At 38.8% G+C, this 19175-nt stretch overlaps 1 protein-coding gene across 3 annotated transcripts in view; it reads left to right on the forward strand.

Moving 5' to 3' along the window:
* The window catches only part of ZFPM2 (zinc finger protein, FOG family member 2), a 389494-nt gene that overhangs the window by 122966 nt on the left and 247353 nt on the right, over nt 1–19175 (forward strand). Inside the window, exon 1 of one of the 3 annotated variants that reach the window (XM_063131040.1) lies at nt 10068–10082. The exons of the other annotated variants lie outside the window; for them this stretch is intronic. The gene's annotated coding sequence lies outside the window, so the exon portion shown is untranslated. Of the gene's footprint in view, nt 1–10067; nt 10083–19175 lie in introns of those variants that run through there. 3 annotated transcript variants of the gene reach the window in all.

Genomic DNA, 19175 nt, shown 5'->3' on the forward strand with positions numbered 1-19175 from the left:
TTAGATTGTCTTACCAAGAGCATTGTTGCCAAGTCTTAGGAAGCAGTCGTATTGCTCTACCCAGTATTGATAATGCCTCACTTGGGGTTTATTCTTACATTTATTTATTTATTTATTTCATTTATTACGTTTATATACTGCCCCATAGCCGAAGCTCTCTGGAGCGGTAAAGTTGCCAGTCTCCTATGGCTCCCACTTCACTCCCATAATGCTTGATTTCTGAAATGTGGGATGTGCAAGGCAGCTGTCCCCAACCTAGCACCCTTCAGATGTTTGGGATTTCAACTCCCATCAACCCTAGCAAGTGGCTAGGAATGCTAGGAGCTGCATTCCCAAACATCTGGATGGCGTGAGTTGACAAAGGCTAATGTAAGAAGTTCTCACATCAGTTTCTTCCAGGAATGACTTTGTCCCCATGGTAATATTGGCTTCTTCTTCTTAAAAAAAAAAAAAAAAAAGGCTGAAGAAAGTGAATCCTTTGAGCTAGGACATTAGTCTACCACTGCAAGAAGCACTAGGTAAATATTCCCTACCACCCAGTTTGCCCCATAATTAACTCAGTTCCCCCCAGAGTTTTCCCCAAGAGATTTCTCTGAGAGTCTTATAGGTGTATTTGGCCAAGTTCCTTGTTCGATAACTCCCTTTCCAAAAATCTACAATTTTGAAAGGAAGGGCTGATGGAAAGCATTTGCAGTAATAGCAAAGTTCTAATTATTAATGCATGGATTACCTATCCTGAATATTCTTGCAGCCAGGAATACCTATTGTCCATAGGAACCTGGTGAATAAAGTTTTCAGTGGTTATTTCCTTGTTCCCTTGAGCCAAGGGGCATTTGAAACTCCATTTTCCAGGAACAGTGAGTTCTTGTTGTAGTGGAGCCCATTATGAGCTGGGGCTACACTTTAGTGGAACTTTGAGTTTGGCTTGGCTCATAATGGGCTTGGAGGGGAACACTGGAGTTCACAATTATGAACTCCCAAATTACAAATGTCAATGCCATCGCTAAAAAAGCTTGGGGATAAGATAGAAAAACATGGCTGTGTCAGGTTAATTGTTGCAGTACATCAAGCTCTGCCCCAGGATCCGTAGGAACAAACTCTACCCAAATATTAGCTTGTTTGCCTGTATTTGAAGTATGCTTGGTATCCTCTTCACATAGAGAGTCAGTAGAAATTTCCTGTTTCAAATATGAAGGTTAAACTGGCAGCAGGGTGTGGAATGAAGATTACTCAATCATCATCATCATCATCATCATTATTATTATTATTATTATTATTATTATTATTATTATTATTCAGTAGTTCTTGTAGTCATGCAGTCTTCAGTTCTGGGAAGTACTTCCTTTTGGCTACTACGCAGCATCTTTAAGCTAGACCGAAGCTAGGGAGAAGGGCTGCCTCATAGCTCGCAGAACATTCTTACCTAGTCTGGGATTGCTCATATTCAAGCCTTTGCAATATTGTTACTTTTCTCAACACACCCTTCATCCCTTCCCCATCTTAGACAGATATTTGGAACATGGGATTCATATGCCTCATACCCAAAGCATGAGGAATGGGTGTTGATGATACAGCTTTTCTTTAGCTGGCTTACCAACTCGTGCTTGGCTTTCCTTACCCTTACTAGTAAGAATATCAGTACTGAGACAGAAGAGATAGGTGAGCATACTACTCACACTGGCATGCCTCCTATCTATTTGTGGAGGCTAGAGGCAGGGATGTGTGGAAAGGCTAGAAGCCTTTGCATTGCTTGGCCCAACCCAGTGCCTCATATCATGTGGCTGCCATTTTGCATCTTCCAAACATTTTGCCTTACTTTGAGACAGTAACTTCACAACCTGTTAATATGAAAGGGTTGTCAGAAGGTGAAGGGGGATTGCCAGAGGAGGAAGCTATAGATAACACTAGTGAGTAATGGTTCCTCCAGAATACCTTTTCCCCAAATAGCATCCAAAAATCTTCAGTTAACTGAGGATAAAAGATAATGGGATGGATCCTCCATGGGACAAACCATGGTACCCAAAGGAGCATTTTCCTTGGTGACTCATGAATTCTCACACTTCCTTTCCCCCTGAGACTTTTGTTAGAGTAACCAGGGCAGAATTGGTAACAACAAAACACAGCAAGTCCACTCATGCGAAAACAGAGCAGCTAAGAATGAACACAGTCTAAAGGAAGTCCAAACACCATGTGAATCCAGCAAAGAGCTAGGTAGACAGGCAATCCACAAGACTGGCAAGTGAGAGCAAATCCACAGACTCTGCTCCAGTTATCTGTATTTAGAACTGATGACTTTTAAGCCTGACCCTTCAGGGCCCCACCCAGAGCGGAAGCTGCAGGGCATCAGTGTCACCTGATGAAAGTCTTGTCCATGAGTATCCCTTTACTCATGGAGAGTCCTTATTCCTCAGGTGAACACTTCTGTGTCTGGCAGCTGGCTGAACCTGCACCTTTAGTTACCTCAGTTCTGTATGACTATGTGGCTGCTGCAATTAAAAGAGGGAGCTATCGAGATCTTGAGGAGAAGATTTTGAGGGGAAATTTTGATGGTTGTGTCCCCCCAAGGGCTCAGGATACCCCTGATCTCTCAGCACAGACTGCTCCTTAGGGTGCTCTAAGTTTAGGAAGGTCGAGTCATCCTGCAAAGAAGATTTCTCCAGGGGGCATGCCATTATGTGTCTCTCCTACATCTTTACCTGGACAACATTCTCCACAGTTTGGGTACGTTCCAGCAGAGGGTCTGTACACATTTTCTGATCATATTCTGATGAGGGTCACAAAGCCAAACATAATTTCTGAAGATGATGATCTTGGATAATTCATCCTTATGTTTCATTATTTGTAGCTTCCTCCATTCTAGCACTTTAAAAAACCTTGAAGCCAGTGATGACGCTAGACCTACAATTTCCCAAAGGGTCTTTCGTTTCTCATCTGTGAAAAAGAACAGCAATTAATCAACCATTATAATTAATAAGATAAGAATGCATATAGTTGTCACATTATATAACAGTATCCTTTCCTATATCAGGCATTTCCGCAAATCTGATTGTACCTATGGGGCAAGAGAAATGTCAAATTAGGAAATGCCAGCCACTAGAAATACTGGAATGATATACATGAGTGTCTTCTTCTTCTTCTTCTTCTTCTTCTTCTTCTTCTTCTTCTTCTTCTTCTTCTTCGAGTATATTAATGGTAAAGAGAGAGAGAGAGAGATCTATTGGATGCTTGATTTCAACAAATTATACCATGTTGTGAATTTCCCAGAGAGCTTTGGCTGTTGGCTGTATATAAAACTTTGGCTGTATATAAAAACAACATATATTTAATGAATGAATGAATGAATGAATGAATGGTATTAGGACACTAGTCCCAAATATGTTTCATAAGAACATAAGAAAAGCCATGTTGGATTAGACCAAGGCTCCATTTATTCCAGCATTCTGTTCACCTTGTGGCCAACCAGCTATTGACAAGAAACCTCAATATAATTATTTGAATAATAATAATAATAATAATAATAATAATAATAATAATAATAATACTGAAGTCTTTTTTAAAAAACAAAAAATATGAAACCAGAACTTATTTGCCTTCAGCATTTTTAAAAAAGCATAAAAACTAAGATATTAAAGAATATAAATAAAAAACAAAGCTGTGAAAGGAAATCAATAAGCAGCATGAAATCCCAGATTTCCCCCCTACCTACCAGAACTCATGAACATATAGGCAGCCAATGCAAGCGGGCCAGAATCAGTGTTATATGCTCAAATCTTCCTGTTCCAGCTGTCTTGGCTGCGACAATGGACTGGATGAGGGCTAATAAACTGAAACTCAATCCAGACAAGACTGAGATGCTGCTGGTGGGTGGTTCCTCTGATCGGATGGGGGGTGTTCAACCGGTTCTGGATGGGGTTGCACTCTCCCTGAAGGAGCAGGTTCGTAGCTTGGGGGTTCTCCTTGGGGGTTGTCACTTGAGGCACAGGTGGCCTCGGTGGCACGGAGTGCTTTCTACCAACTTCGGTTGGTGGCCCAGCTACGCCCCTATCTGGACAGGGATAACCTAGCTTCAGTTGTCCATACTTTGGTAACTTCCAAATTAGATTACTGCAACGCCCTCTACATGGGGCAGCCTTTGAAGACGGTCCGGAAACTGCAGCTTGTGCAAAATGCGGAGGCCAGATTGATAGCTGGAACAGGAAGATTTGAGCATATAACACCAATTCTGGCCCGCTTGCATTGGCTGCCTATATGTTTCCGAGCCCAATTCAAGGTGCTGGTCTTAACCTATAAAGCCCTACATGGTTTGGGACTACAATACCTGATGGAACGCCTCTCCCGACATGAACCTACCCGTACACTGCGCTCAACGTCTAAGGTCCTCCTCCGAGTGCCTCCTCCGAGGGAAGCTCGGAGGATGGGCACAAGGGAGAGGGCCTTCTCAGCGGTTGCCCCCCGACTGTGGAATGATCTCCCCGATGAGGCTCGCCTGGCGCCAACGTTGTTATCTTTTCAGTGCCAGGTCAAGACTTTTCTCTTCTCCCAGGCATTTTAAGCAGCATTTAATAACGTTAAGTTTGTTTTTAATGGACCCCAGAATTGTTGCTTTTAAATGGATACTGTCGTTGTTTTTATACTGTTTTTATGTTTTTAAATTTTTTTGTGTACTTTTAATGTTTACTATTTTTAATTGTTGTAAACCGCCCAGAGAGCTTTGGCTGTGGGGCGGTATATAAATGTAATAAAATAAATAAATAAATAAATAAGCATAGAAACATCTGACACTTAATATAATTATTACATGCTTTCCTTTAAAATAGTTGATTCTATTTTTATTTATTTTTACTTGGACCCAGTATTGCTTATGATTATAGACAATGTCTAGAAAAAAGAAACTTAACTTTCAAGAAAAATGTTCTTCTCTGGAAGTCCTTGGGCTGTATACTCTAGGTCCATTAGCTTTTGCATAACTGCTATGCACTTTTCAAATTTTGGTTCAGAAACAATTTTACAACTATCAGCATGCTAATTATAAACTCCTTATAGCTAAACTCGTGATTTCAAGCACATAAAATGCCCTTATTAAAATGCAAGAAAATGTATAGATTGGGGACTTGGGAACAGGCTCCCTACTTTTAAACATACTTTTTTGTGTGTACATAAAATGAAAAGCTGATGCAATCACCTTTTCTATATTACATTAATAAATATACTTCAATATACATGCCTCTGTGTTTTTATATACTTGGCAGAAAACTAGCTGGTAGTTGCCTGGTGCACTTAAGTGGTCACATATATGGCAATATACAAGTTATAACATAAGGGAGTATTATGGTAAGATTTTTATTTAATATTTATTTGTTTTTACATGATTTTGGACTAGGATAGATATTGATATCGATTTTTCTCTGCCATATATTTGGCATAGATATTTGCGCTTGTCCAAAATGTCAGTAAAATACTTTGATTAAATTCTTGATCGTATGATCAGGGCTGTTTGTGTTATATACATCTTCAGTCTCTCAATATGCCAATATAAGAGTTTAGCTTCACATACTAATGCTAGTAAAAGTCACACAAAGATTTAGGAAAGAGAAAGTGAAAAATGAAATCTGCTCAACATTTTCAATCTTGCAGAAGCCAAACACAGCTAATTGTAGTCTCAAAAAAATCCCTTCTGAGAAATAGTTCTTTCATAACGAAAGAGCATAGCCACATTTTTCATCTTTTCCCCTTAAAGGAGGAAAAAGGAGGTTATTGTCAAGATGGCAAACAGATTGACCCCCCATTGGGAGTATATTGCAGGAAAAAAAGCATTTTCACAACTTGGAGTCATTCCAGAGCTATCTCTTTTAACATCATTGTGACTTATGCTGCAAAGTTAATTGTATCCAATTTGTATCATTCAAGTTCTTCTACCATAAAAATACCTTTTGCATTGCTGACGTCTCACTCCTAATTGCTGCTACGTAATAAATTAGAAGTAACATGCAGTGTTGGTTCCAGATTTTTGAGGATTCTTGGGCAAGCATGGCTCTACTGTGTTGCTACTATCATCATTGTCCAACTCCTTGCCCCTCTTCTCTCTCTGGGCCCAATATGCACCACTGTCCAGAAGGTGAAAGCAAGTGAAGGCAACTTCTCCTTCTCCTTGTCACTGCTCTCATGCTTGGAGAAAGCAGGCAGCAACAGCTAGGAAGTGTATGGGCAGAGGGTCCTAGGGGGCCAGCAGTGATCCCCTTGCTGGGTGTGTGGTCTTGACAGGTGCCTGATAATCCTGGCCCTGGTGATATGGCTATTGATACCAGCACAAAACAAAATTGAGATGATGATTCCTAAGGTAGTAATACTCAGATACAACGGAACAATGTTGATTGGGAGAGAGGTATGCATGATTTCAGTACTGTCAATGAGGATAAGAATGGCATTTCTGAAACCAGATGAAAGAAAAACTCTTTGGCCACATCTAGACCTAAGGTTTATCCTGGGATCATCCAGGGTTCGCCCCTGCCTGAGCACTGGATCCCCTGTGTGTCACCTAGATGAGCAGGTTTGACCCCTGGACGATCCAGGGATAAATCTTAGGTCTAGCTATGGCCTTTGTCTTTGACAGTGGACAGCAACATAAGAAGAACCATGCTGGCTCACACTAAGGGTCCATCTAGTCCAGCATTCTGTTCACACAGTGGCCAACCACAAGCAGGACATGGTGCAATAGCACCCTCCCACCCACGTTCCCCAGCAACTGGTGTATACAGGCTTACTGTCTCTGACAGTAGAGGTAGCACATAGCCATCAGGACTAGTAGCCATTAGCCTTCTACTTCAGCAATTTATCCAACGCTCTTTTAAAGCCATCCAAATTGGTAGCCATTGGTATACCTATGAAACTTGGAAGCAACTCATGATTAAGAGAGTCATCTTCTGTTTGTTTCCCAGGATCTGATAATAAGGAATATACTCTTGACTTTTCATTTTTTGTTATCTAACTTCCATGAACTGGTTGAAACTTTGAAGCCATCTAACTAGTGATCATACCCACACAGTGTTCGCAGTTAATTCCATAAATTAATTTTGCAGGGGTTTTGGGAAGAAATACATTTTGTACCAAAACAACTGCCAGTTTCATTGGTGGCACATAGTGCTTGTGTATTTTGAGAGGTGAGTATGTGAGAGAATAATTTCTCTCCATTCATTGTTTCCAGTTTGTCTTCTGTTCTAAATCAGTAACTCCCAGCTTTTGGAGAAAAGGCCCTGCAATTAGTTGATCATTTTAGCTGACTCCCTAACATACTTTCTTGAACTTCATGAAACCCATTTTGTAATGGGATAATCAAAACTGCACACAACACATCAAATATAGGACTACTTAGATTTATATATAATACTTTATAAATATTCAGTCTTTTTCCCAATAATGATTAAAGTTGTGTATTAATTATAAGTAAAAATGCTTATAATTCTTATGTTTTTGATAGCCTCTTTATGAAGAACAACACACAGCTCAGAAAATACCCCATTCTACAATGTTATTATTGTAGGTTTTTTTTTTAACTAATTGTATTCTGGCAAGGTTATTGCAATTCACTGCACTTTGTAAAAGTGTAGGTAAATTGTTGTTTCTTTTCTGGATTAACAGTAATTGGGTAATTAGAGATTTATCTGTGTTCCTTGCTTTCTTTCTCTTTTCAAGAGCATAGTCATAGTATTGATCATATGGGTTTTAAAGGGTGCATGTGGTTTGTGCTTAGATTGATTAAAATGTATGGTACATTTACATGTCAATTTAATGAGAAACCATACAAAATGTGGAGCAGACACAACACATTTGCACGCATCTTAACAAATAAGGAACTAGGAAATGAGCATTAGATTTTTAATGTTCTGAAATTTTGCAACTGCCTTACTTTACACTGATATAAAATGTAGAAAGCAATAAAAATTCACCCATGCATGTCATGTCATCTGTGGCTTTTTTGGTATGATGCAGCTGAGCAGTGAGTATTTCTAAAAGGAAGATAGTTGAAATATTAACTTATATTTTATCTAACATAAAAGCAAATGCTCTTCCTTAGTTAAAAATAACCTCCTACTTAACACACATGAGTGTGTGTGAATTTGTTGGGTAAATTAAGGTTTCCTCTGTCTGGAAGCAATTTATGCTCTGATAGTAATGCTTCTGCGGTTTCAATAAATAAAAAGCTTTATACTTTATTTTCATCTGAGAACCTTATAGTAGATATATTTCCCCCTAGAAAGTAAAACATGATTTTCTAAATTGATTGCCTTTTCAACATTGCCATTTTAAAGAAATTAAATAGCAGGCAGTGGGTTTATTTTTTCCTATAAACTCAAGATGGTAACACATTACATAGGTAACCCCCCTTTTCACAGTGCAGGGTATTGTACTTAGGAGCAAATGGCCTAGTTCAAGACTCTGCTCAGGCACATGTGTTGGGTGGCAGTCACTAGTTTTAAGTCTAAATTAATTCACAAGGTTGTTGGTGGATGGAGAAATGGGATAATGCATGTTTCACTGCATTTCTTGAAAGAACAGCAGGATATAAAAAAGTAGTATCGTTACTTACCTAAGGAAGTGTGTAAGGTTTATTCTTATTCTGCTACTATATAGAATGCAAGTTAAAAAGAGATTTTTCTAGAGACAACAGTGAATAGTCAGGTATGTTTACTACTTTATCGTTCAGGAACAATTTATGCAAATGCCCGTTATGACCATTTGTTTATTTTATTTTTTTAAAAAAATATTGCATTTCCAATCTGTCCAATAGCTAATGTTCTCTGGGCAGACATATACAAATATATATAGGGAGAATAAGAAAACATATGTCTAAATATTGTTGAATTCTTTATACATTCTCATCTGCACATGCGTTGTTAAGTCATCATTTGCTGAACAGTATTACCATATATCTTAATTTGTTTTCATTCCTTTCAAACTAAGTTGCTTTAGAGACACAAGCAGGAAACACATAAATAATTTTGTCCATGACTCAAATAGCATTCTCTGACTGGGGTAGAATGCAACAGCATATAAGCTGGAAAGAAGTATCACCAGGTCTGAAGTAAACTGTAGGGGAAATTCTTTGAAAGAGTATAGCAATTCACACTGGAATTTAGCCAGGACACTGGGGCTAATACTTGCTTTCAAAAGAAGCATAAGCAGATCCGAGATAGTTTAACATCTTAATTATTTTTAAGAGACCTAAGCCCAGCACATTCAGTTATGTGCCTTAGTGAAGCATTGTTAACTCCTTTCCGGCACATGGAGGAAGAGCCGCCTGCTGAACCATGTGTTCCGTTTCCTGCAGAACCCTGCATGATAGCTAGCTTAGGCCCAGTCATCTTTAGGAATACTGTCGCATGAGAGGTGCGCCCGACCATCTGCAGAGAATGAATCGTTTTCATTGTTCAAGCACAGCATGACATGAATAAGCATTTGCAATGTTCCTCCCCAATCTTGCCAGCTGTGCTTTACATTTGTGAGTGTGGTGTGTCAAGGAGGAAGGCTTGCTTGTAAGCATTTCCAAAGGAAGAAAAAATAAGTAAACTAGCCACTGCATCCCAATGAAAGCTTGCTTCCTAATGAACAGAGGCCTCCACTTTGTTGATAGAAGAGCATCAGTTGTAAGCATGGCCTGTATATGTCTCTGGCAAGAACTGGCAGTTCCTGCAGGAAAAAAATATGTTTACAGCTATAAAATCCTGTCTCAATAACACAGACAAGAGGGTGTTGTTTTATAATTGCGTTGGCTACAATACCAGTCTAACCAGTAGCACCTCAGTCAGGCAGTGATTCCAGTGTAGAAATCATATCTCTAGTAGCAAAATGTTGACTGATAAGTGAAGAGGCTCATCTGCTTGCTAGCACCACCCCTCTCCCCACTCCAGTTTAATCAGTGCTTGACCAGTTCATAAATCAGGCTAGCATCTGTTTTTATTTTGTTTTTATCAAAATTTATTTCTATCATTGCAACAGTTAATACTTTAATAAGGGAACTTAACTGGGAACATTAGGAAGTTAGTTAGAGACATTCTGCAGGCGCTTTTTCCCTTGTCAGTGACAAGGTAAGGTAATCCTATACACAGGCTGCTATTGTGAGATGAGAAACTGGCCTCCTTCACTGCCAGAGACCAGATGCACCTCTCTCTATCCTAATCTGTAAACGACTTAAAGGAGTCTTATCTCGGGGCTCTTCTGCTTCATTTCATGCTTGATTTACTTTAATTTGTCTGATAGGGCACAAGGATTTGGAGACGGCCCATCTTTCTGCAGAAAACGTTCAGATTTTTTTTTCCACTTGGCATTGTTGTCTTGGGGATTTTTTTGACTTTTTTTTTTAAAAAAAAAATATATGGGAGAAATCTTGCTCCAGTGCAGCAAGCTGCTTGAGTATGTTTAGATTTAAGCTACCCCAGCAGAAAAGAGTTTGTGAAGTGGTATGATTGTGTGATGTGGGCCACATTTACATTGAAATCACATTTTACGATATATCAGGAGTCCTGAAGGGAACGGTGCAGTGGAGCGCTTGTGCCCACAAGATACTTTGAAAAGCACTATATATAGTAGCAACAATTGATACGAGATTTTACAGGAGTCTTTATAAATATGTAAATGGCTGTTATCTGATTGGGCTCTTTGGCTACACATCTGTACCTCAAAGGAAGTGGAGCTGTGAGAACTACTAGAAAACAGTAGTTTGCATTCTAAACGCGTCTGAGAAATAGAAATGTCTCACAGGTTGACAGCAGGTCAGGGTGGGGGTGGTTTGCATACTTTGGAGGTAAGCTTCTTTGATGTGAAAGCGATCTCTTACTCTGAACAGAGCAGGTAGAATTACCATTAACAATTTTCATTTGTTTTCTTCTTTTTCCTCATTTTTAAGCATGGTCTAGAGTGGTAGACATTGACCTTTATAATTCCTTGTTATTTCTTTAAATTGCCTGTACAATATGGCACTGGCAAAGTGTGTGTGTAAAACAGTTGCCTTCAGTAATGTTTTGTGTTTTTTTTTGTAAAAAAAAGTGCTTTTACTGAGCCAAGGGAGAGAAAATAAAGTCTTTGGTACAATGATCTCTTGATTGGTTATTTCCTAAATGAAAATGGAGATACTATTAAAGCACTAATAATGTTACATCTTAATAGTTGAGGAGTCAATAAATGGCTCCCATGTGCTTCATTAAAGTTCTTAATGAAGCCATTTTTGATAGCTGAACTTTACATTAACAGCTGCTTTATCCAGACTTTTAGGGGGACGCAAGGCCATAATGTAGTCTTAAGATAGCTTTTCTTTTTCACTCTATCAACTGCATTAGTTATTGCCAAATTTATGTATTAATAAAATTAGTAATACAGACTTTCTGCGTAGGCTTTGGAATGTAAGGACAGGAAATTATAATGTGTATATGGATTTATGATGCTAAATAGGAAATAGAGAAACATGTACTCTGTTTCTAACCAAAGTCTGTGTTTCAGTACATAAGAGCTTATTGGGATGGGATCTATCAACAGCTATGTCAGAAGTATGACATGACAGTATTTTGGGACTGGGTTGATAATGTCTTATTCGGCTATTTAAAACAATTTCCATGTAAACTAACTATTTATTTATTTATTACATTTTTATACCACCCAATAGCTGAAGCTCTCTGGGCGGTTCACAAAAATTAAAACCATAATAAAACAACCAACAGGTTAAAACACAAATACAAAATACAGTATAAAAAGCACAACTAAATGGTCTTTCCTCAAGTATGCTTCCCCAGAATTGACAAGATACTCAAAACCTTATTGTACATCTCTTGGGCATCCTATTGCACAAACCTTAATGCAAGTCCTCTTAGCTTTCATTTTGGGCTGATCTAATGTCAACTCATTACTTCTTTCTTTCAAGGAGACTCCCCCGATGGTGCTGAATTCTTATTTCCCCTTCATTTCACCTTCTGCATCAACTGGGATAGTTGTGAATGATAATTTTGATAGGTTGAAGGACAGGAACAAAGAACATGTATGTTCCTAATCTTATTTGAGTATCTGGCACCCATGAGTAACAAACACATGAAAGGATAATCAGGAATACAGAGGTATAGCCCTATCCACTCAATTCCCGCATGCCCTAGCCAACATGTGACCAACTCACTCAGAAGAAAGCTCTTAGTTCATTTCCTGACCCAATTCAAAGTGTTAGTTTTGACCTTTAAATGTCTTCATGGCTAGATATTGGGATACCTGAAAGACCATTTCTCTCCACATGTTCCTGTCAGGATGAGGCCTGGTCTCCCTGGTGTGGATTCCAAATCAGACTCAGAGGCTGAACTAGAAGTGCTGGTATTAACATTTAAAACCCTAAATGGCTTGGGGCCAGGCTATCTGAAGGAATGCCTCCTCCCATATGTACCTGCACGGACCCTAAGGTCATCCTCAGGGGTCCTTCTCCATGAGCCCCTGCCAAAGGAAGCGAGGCAGGTGGCTACCAGGAGGAGGGCCTACAGGGTGAAGTGAGTGGAGTTGAGAGGAGGTGAGAGGCAGTCCTCCAGACTAGCAACACAGCAGAAGTTGCAGCATGAAAACCTTCCATGAATAGATAGGCAACTGCCTTGCTTTGTTAGGCTAATTAAGGTTAGAGGATAGCTCCTAGCATTCACACTCTCTTCAGGTGTGGAGAGGTATCTATTTACTAAATAAAGGTTTTATTGATTGCATAGCAGGCCTGTTTATTATCTCATCTCTCTCTGGGAGAGCTTGTAATCATGACAGTTCTCTTCTTTGGGTACCCCCACCGTGGAATGTGTGGCAGTTGGCTACATGAGAAACAACCTACTTAATGGTGGCATTCCGCAAGGACGTTCTTCTGGTGCCTACATTTATGTCATTTCAGTGCCAGGCAAAGACCCTTTTATTTCTCCAGGCTTTTTTTAATTCTCTGTATGTTGTTTCTGTGCAGGTTGTTGTTGTTGTTCTGCTTATTGCTTTTATTCCGCACTTCTGTATATCATCAGCATTTTAATGTAATTGCTTTAATTTGCTTTATTGTAATTTTAAACACCAGGTAATCCACCTGGGAACCAGTTGAAGATGGGGTATAATCCATTACATTTTCTTAAGTATTAAAATCTATGCTCTGTCTGATAACAGTGTGGTATAGTGGCTAAAGTGTTGGACTGCGAGTCAGGAGATCCGGGTTCTAGCCCCCCCTCGGCCATGGAAACCTACTGGGTGACTTTGGTCCAGTCACAGACTCTCAGTTCAACCCACCTTACAGGGTTGTTGTTGTAAGGATAAAATGGAGAGGAGGAAGAGGATTATGTATGCCGCCTTGGGTTTCTTGGAGAAAAAAGGGTGGGATATAAATGTAATAAAATAAATAAATAAATAAATAAATAAATAAATAAACATATTTCCAAATTGGCAGTCCATTTTACTTTTTTTGAAGGAAGTAAAAGTTGGAATGGAGGCCACCTCAGAACCTCATCTATATGGTCTCTGACCTCATGATAGACACTGGAAAACCACTTGAAAACCCATCATGTGAGGTTCTAGTAAAATAGTCATGAAAATCCATATAGATATAGATAGGTGCCATCTTTTGGTATGACATTGTCAGCAAGCAATGTTTATAGTGTCATGCTAAACGTCAAATCATGTCTGCATATACAGTTGGTGATCTTGTCACTATCTGACAAGATTTCCTGCTCCCCTTCTCCATTCCAACAAACCCTATTTCATCACCCCCTGGTCAGTGGACAGTCTTAAGAGTTTCAAAACTCCTAATATCCATCCACATAACTGGATGGGATTGCAACCTTTGGCTTGGTCTATAATACTAGGACAACATATCTAGACATCCCAGTGTTGTGTGATATCTAAATGTCACCATTGAGCACTTGACCACGTTATGTCAGTAAACTGGCCAGAGTACCGTTATTAATTTCCTCTCTTGATGCATCCATCAAGATGGAGTTTTTCATACCTTATTCACGTATTCCATGGTGGCATTTTAAAATCTAACTTCAATTTTCTCCAGGTCTCCAGTCTTCACTACATAAAAAAACCATGTCTTGTTCTTTATTGTTCGGACTTCATTTTAGTGTTGCTATATATTAGCTAAATTGAATATATTAAGGATAGTATTTTAATGGCTTGCACGTTGATCTGAAGCTCCACAGTGAGTTCTCATATGTTTATTCTTTTCTATTTACTTAAGGCCAAACTAAATGTTCACAAAATCAGCTCTGATTGGATTATTTACTTTGGTATAAGCACGTGAGTCCCCAATTCAGACGGAACCATGGTGCTCTGGGAGGAGGGATTTAATACTCCCCCACCCTTTTGTATCCTAAATTTCCACACATCCCATGGAGGGGGCGTTAAAAAAAAGGAAAAACATCTGTTGATTTCAATGAAGTCTTCCCCCCCCCAAACTTTTTTAACCCCTTGTGTGTGCAGGGTTGAAATTTCAGGACAAAACAGGTGGGGAAAAGCTTAAATCCCCCCTCTCAGAGCACCAGAGTCCCAGTCCAAAGCAAACAATTCCATGAATGTTTCATTGGGCCTTCTAATGCCAGGGGCAGCGCTGTACGCTTAAGCATACAAAGAAATGCCTCTACTGTTGAAGAAAATAGTCAAATCTTGTATATGTTTGTATTTGCATGTGTGCATGCAGTTTCACAGGTTCTACTTCTTGATACCAAAATGCCTGTTCAGTTGCTGAATATAGTTCGTTTCCAAGTGTTCTGTCCTTTAAAAGATAATTTAAGTTGTCCATTTCATAGGAAGGAATTTCTCATTATGAAAAGAGTTTTTATATAGCATTCAGCATCAGTATCATGTAGTTGAGATTTAGATGGTGAATAACAGCTTTCCTCAAATAGGAATAATATTCCATTGCAGGTGGCTTTTCAAGGCTCTTGCTGAATCCCAGCTTCTGTCTTTTCTTATATTTATGGTTTCACTAAAATGTTCAGGTAGAGAAATACCTGCACTCATAAATCATTGCAGATAATAGCAGTTCAGACACACTCTGTCCAAGTTGATAATGCGTATCTGATCCAAAAAGGATGTCTTACGCCCTCCCCTCCAAAGTTCTTTAGGAGGTGGCAGGGCAGTTAAACAAACCTTATAAAGCCTTTTTGTTTCCAATCTTATATTCACTATCAGTTTGATTAGTTGGTACCCTAAGTTCAGCAAACTACAAAGGAGCTGTATTGCTCTAACTACCCAAATTTCACTAAATGACTCTAATGAGTTTAGCTTTTGCATGTAATAGATATATTAAAGCTTCCTTGCTAACTATTCTTGCAAACTAAATGCTGTAAAGATCCCCCAAGCTTATGAAAATGTAACAGAATTCAAGTAATAGGGAGATCCATATTTTTCCAGTCTTTTAAAAATTATGGATGGTCACAGGTGGAAAATAGTATCCATCCTAAGCATATGTATGCATTTTCTTGGCTAACTTTTTGTGCCTGTTTCTTATTATCTATGGATCTTTGGCTAAGAACATAATGTGTAGTCCTCTTGATCTAGAGAAATATTGGACTGAGTGACTGCCTAACCAGAAATTTGAATAACTGAAACTAAATAGTATTTTTATCACACACACCCTTTCCCAGTGTATTGTATTTGCTTTGTCCTTTATAGTGGATTATATATCCTCTAGACAAGGTCTCTTGGATGTGACTTCATCATATGCTTAGGACTGGCCACATAAACTTACACTGATCCAGCATCATCCAGTAATTTACCTATCCTGTGAAAATTCTCAAAAGCTAAGCTGATTTTGCATTGTTGAGTAGTACAAGCTGAGGACAGAATCTGTCCCTCTGTCTGTAAATGCTTTCTTAATGCCTACCAAATCACATTGCATTTGATTTGCTAAAATTAGCTTTAACGACAGTAACGGTTTTTGATACAATGCTTACAAATACCGCTGATTTTGTCCTCTAAAGGACCAAACATCTATAGTTTTACACATCTCTCATGCATGAAAATTGAAAGTGTGCGCGTTGATTTGCTGGAAATGAGTCATGCACAGAAATCATGCCGTTTCCTTTGTATTCTTATAACCACATAACTAGTATGAGTGGAGATGAAAAAGTAGGTGGAGTTGACCTTAAAAGAGGTGTTCAAAACCACTGAAAGCTCTTTGGAAAATTATTATTACAAAAGGGAGAAGTGAGAAAAACAGAAGAGAACATGTGCTTGCATTTAAAACTATTCCTGCCAGAGGTAGATATTGCAGTATCTCCTAAAATCCCTCCCCCAATATCATTCACCATTTGCATGTAAGTTATAAAATGAAGGCACATTTGGTATAATGCAATTTTATTTATGGAATATTTAATGTCTGCCTAAAGTTCATAAAGAGTTTTCTACGTTAGTGTCTTGTAAATTTATTTATTTTTCTTTGGATTCTGAATTGCCAGTGAACATATGATGAAATAATCGTGTTTCAGAGTAAAGAAATACATGAGACTGATGACTGAGGGATGACATAACAGATACGTCTTTTTTTCTTACTCTAAAGTAACTGCAGAAGACCCTATCTGGATCAGGGCCCTAGCATAGGGGGATAGGGGGGCATTAAGCCTTTGCCCTAATCAGTCCGCCTGCAACTGGATCGCTCCCCCTGAAACTGGGCCAGTCCCCCTGCAACTGTAGCTTACATTGCCAAAAAGTGAGTGTATTCCTTATTTATTGAAACAATAAATATGTCTCTGGTAAGTGTATTTCTCTGGCAATATTTCTGCTAGTAATCTAACTGGCTGATCTGCAGGTCATGACGATTCCCCCACAATGGGTTAGTGAGAAGGAGTTAAGTGGGATGTCATACATTATCCTAGTAAGCAAGCTTTACTTTGGTAAGAGCTTGCACCCACAAATTAGCATGTGTGTCACAGACAGACTTATAGGGGACAAGAAAGAGGTAGACAGGATGGTGGAGCATCAGGAAATGAGATTGAAAAATAAGGAAATGTGTTTTATTCTGAATATTTGGTAAAGCATTATACTGGGTGGGAGTCATGCATGGATAGGGCTTAACTGCACCCCAGCCCATGCTCTGTCAGATACCAAGGTGATTAAGTATTTTCTGGGAAACCATTTGGCAGACAACGCCATAAACCAATAGGCAATAGAATGACAACCTGTATCAAAGATGAAACAATATTATGGTTCTTTTCGAGATGACATCCTGCTGCTCCCATATTTTCAGTGCCATCAATCTTCATAGTTGGTTGATAGCAATCTTTTCTTCTATGTGGGAGATGCAGCCATAGAATATTATTAGCCACACTATCATTTTTAAAGAAAGTTTCTATCTTATCTTTGCAATTATGATCCAGAAGTGTGGCATCAGCAACTTCCTAAACATAGCATGCAGTACTTACATGAGTTAATTGCACAGTTCGGAGATAATGCAGTAGCGTTAACACGATTTACTATGTAATTACCATTGCTTCCAATGAAATTATTGTGTAGCTGCCACCTAGTATCTTACATTATTTTGTGATAACTATGAAGTGATTACTGTGATTACTATTTTTGAGACAGTGTGTTGATCTTTGACCAAGGCTAACTTGATGAAAACTGAAACATAAACTTACCCATACCCCCTTCTTAAAAAACAAATTGTAAGTTAGATATTGCCAGTCAAACCTTGTGCCTTACATAACATCTTTTAAAGAATTTACTACCAAGTTCAGGTATTCTATATGCAGGAAATAAATCCATCAATCAGGCATATGTTTCTTGGTAATTTTCTGGTGGTTTCTCTGTGTAGTCTTCTTAAGAGATCCCATTGGTTTTTACAGTTTATTTATGTTTGATATGTAGACTGCAGTGTCCCAAGAAATAAATTTTAAATGGAATCCACGAAATGAAATGAACGTTATTATTTAGTAATTCCTATTCAAATACGTATTTTTAGCTTCCAGCTTGCTCTTTTTTTCTTTTTATAGTTACGTCTGGTTTCTCTCTTGCAACTTGCTATTACAGCAAATTAGTGAGAATTATTTGTGCGGGGTGGGGAGTAGAAAGACTGTTGACACCAATATGATGTTACAATTTCTGGCACTGTACTGGTTGTGTGGAATACTGCTCCAGATTTTGCATTGGTGAACCTCTATATATTGGTGTCACTACCACCAAACCAATTATGAACAGCAATTTGAAGTGTAGACAGATGTAGCAGAATAGATTATTCATTCACCTGCCAATCTAAAGGGGGCTCCTGTGCTAGTGGGAATGACCACTAGTGCAATGGGAAAGTAGTGCTTCCTAGCGCAACTGGAAACAACCTGAAACTACTGCTTCTGGAATGGAATAGGTCAATGTAGGTTGTGGAGCAGAGCTCTGCTGACTTATATTAATCCAGAAGTGGTAGTTTTGGGTTGTTTCTTGAATACAGCTTAGGGTGTTTAGCCACTAAGAAACAAACTATATCCATGATTCTGTTCAGGCCTGATATATTGTAGTAAACTGTTAATAAGAACATAAGAAGAGCCCTGCTGGATCAGACCAAGGGTCCATCTAGTCCAGCACTCTGTTCACACAGTGGCCAACCAGCCATCGACCAGAGACCAACAAGCAGGACATGGTGCAACAGCACCCTCCCACCCATGTTCCCCAGCAACTGGTGCACCCAGGCTTACTGCCTCGAATACTGGTGATAGCACACAACTATTAGGGCTAGTAGCCATTGATAGCCTCTGCCTATCAATGGGTGTACAGATGGCAGGCAATGAAAAGGATGGATGTCGTACTTTCCTCACATTGGTTGCCCCTTTTAGCTGTCCCATCATGTCCCACTTCGTATGCTGTGACAGCTGCACATATCTGTATACTTAGAGATGCAACAGTAAAAATTAGCAATTTGTTATTCACTCCGACATATTTTGCCTTGTATGTGTTGCAGTGGAGTAAGTCCTGCATATATAGGCGTGCACAGCACATTTCATTAGGTGGTTCAGCCAGGGATTTTTTTTTAAGGTAAACATTGATTGAATATACAGTAATAAAGGCCTTTTTTTTCATTCATCAAACAAAATAAACGAAAACTGAAGTAAACTGTATTTTTTTAATTAACAGGTAATCTGTACTTTAAAAATACACATTTTAAAATGGAGACTCTGAATACTATTTTTTTGCTGTAGTGATAACCA

The sequence above is a fragment of the Elgaria multicarinata genome, chromosome 7 (genome assembly GCF_023053635.1).
Source record: "Elgaria multicarinata webbii isolate HBS135686 ecotype San Diego chromosome 7, rElgMul1.1.pri, whole genome shotgun sequence".
In the NCBI taxonomy this organism is placed as follows: Eukaryota; Metazoa; Chordata; class Lepidosauria; order Squamata; family Anguidae; genus Elgaria; species Elgaria multicarinata.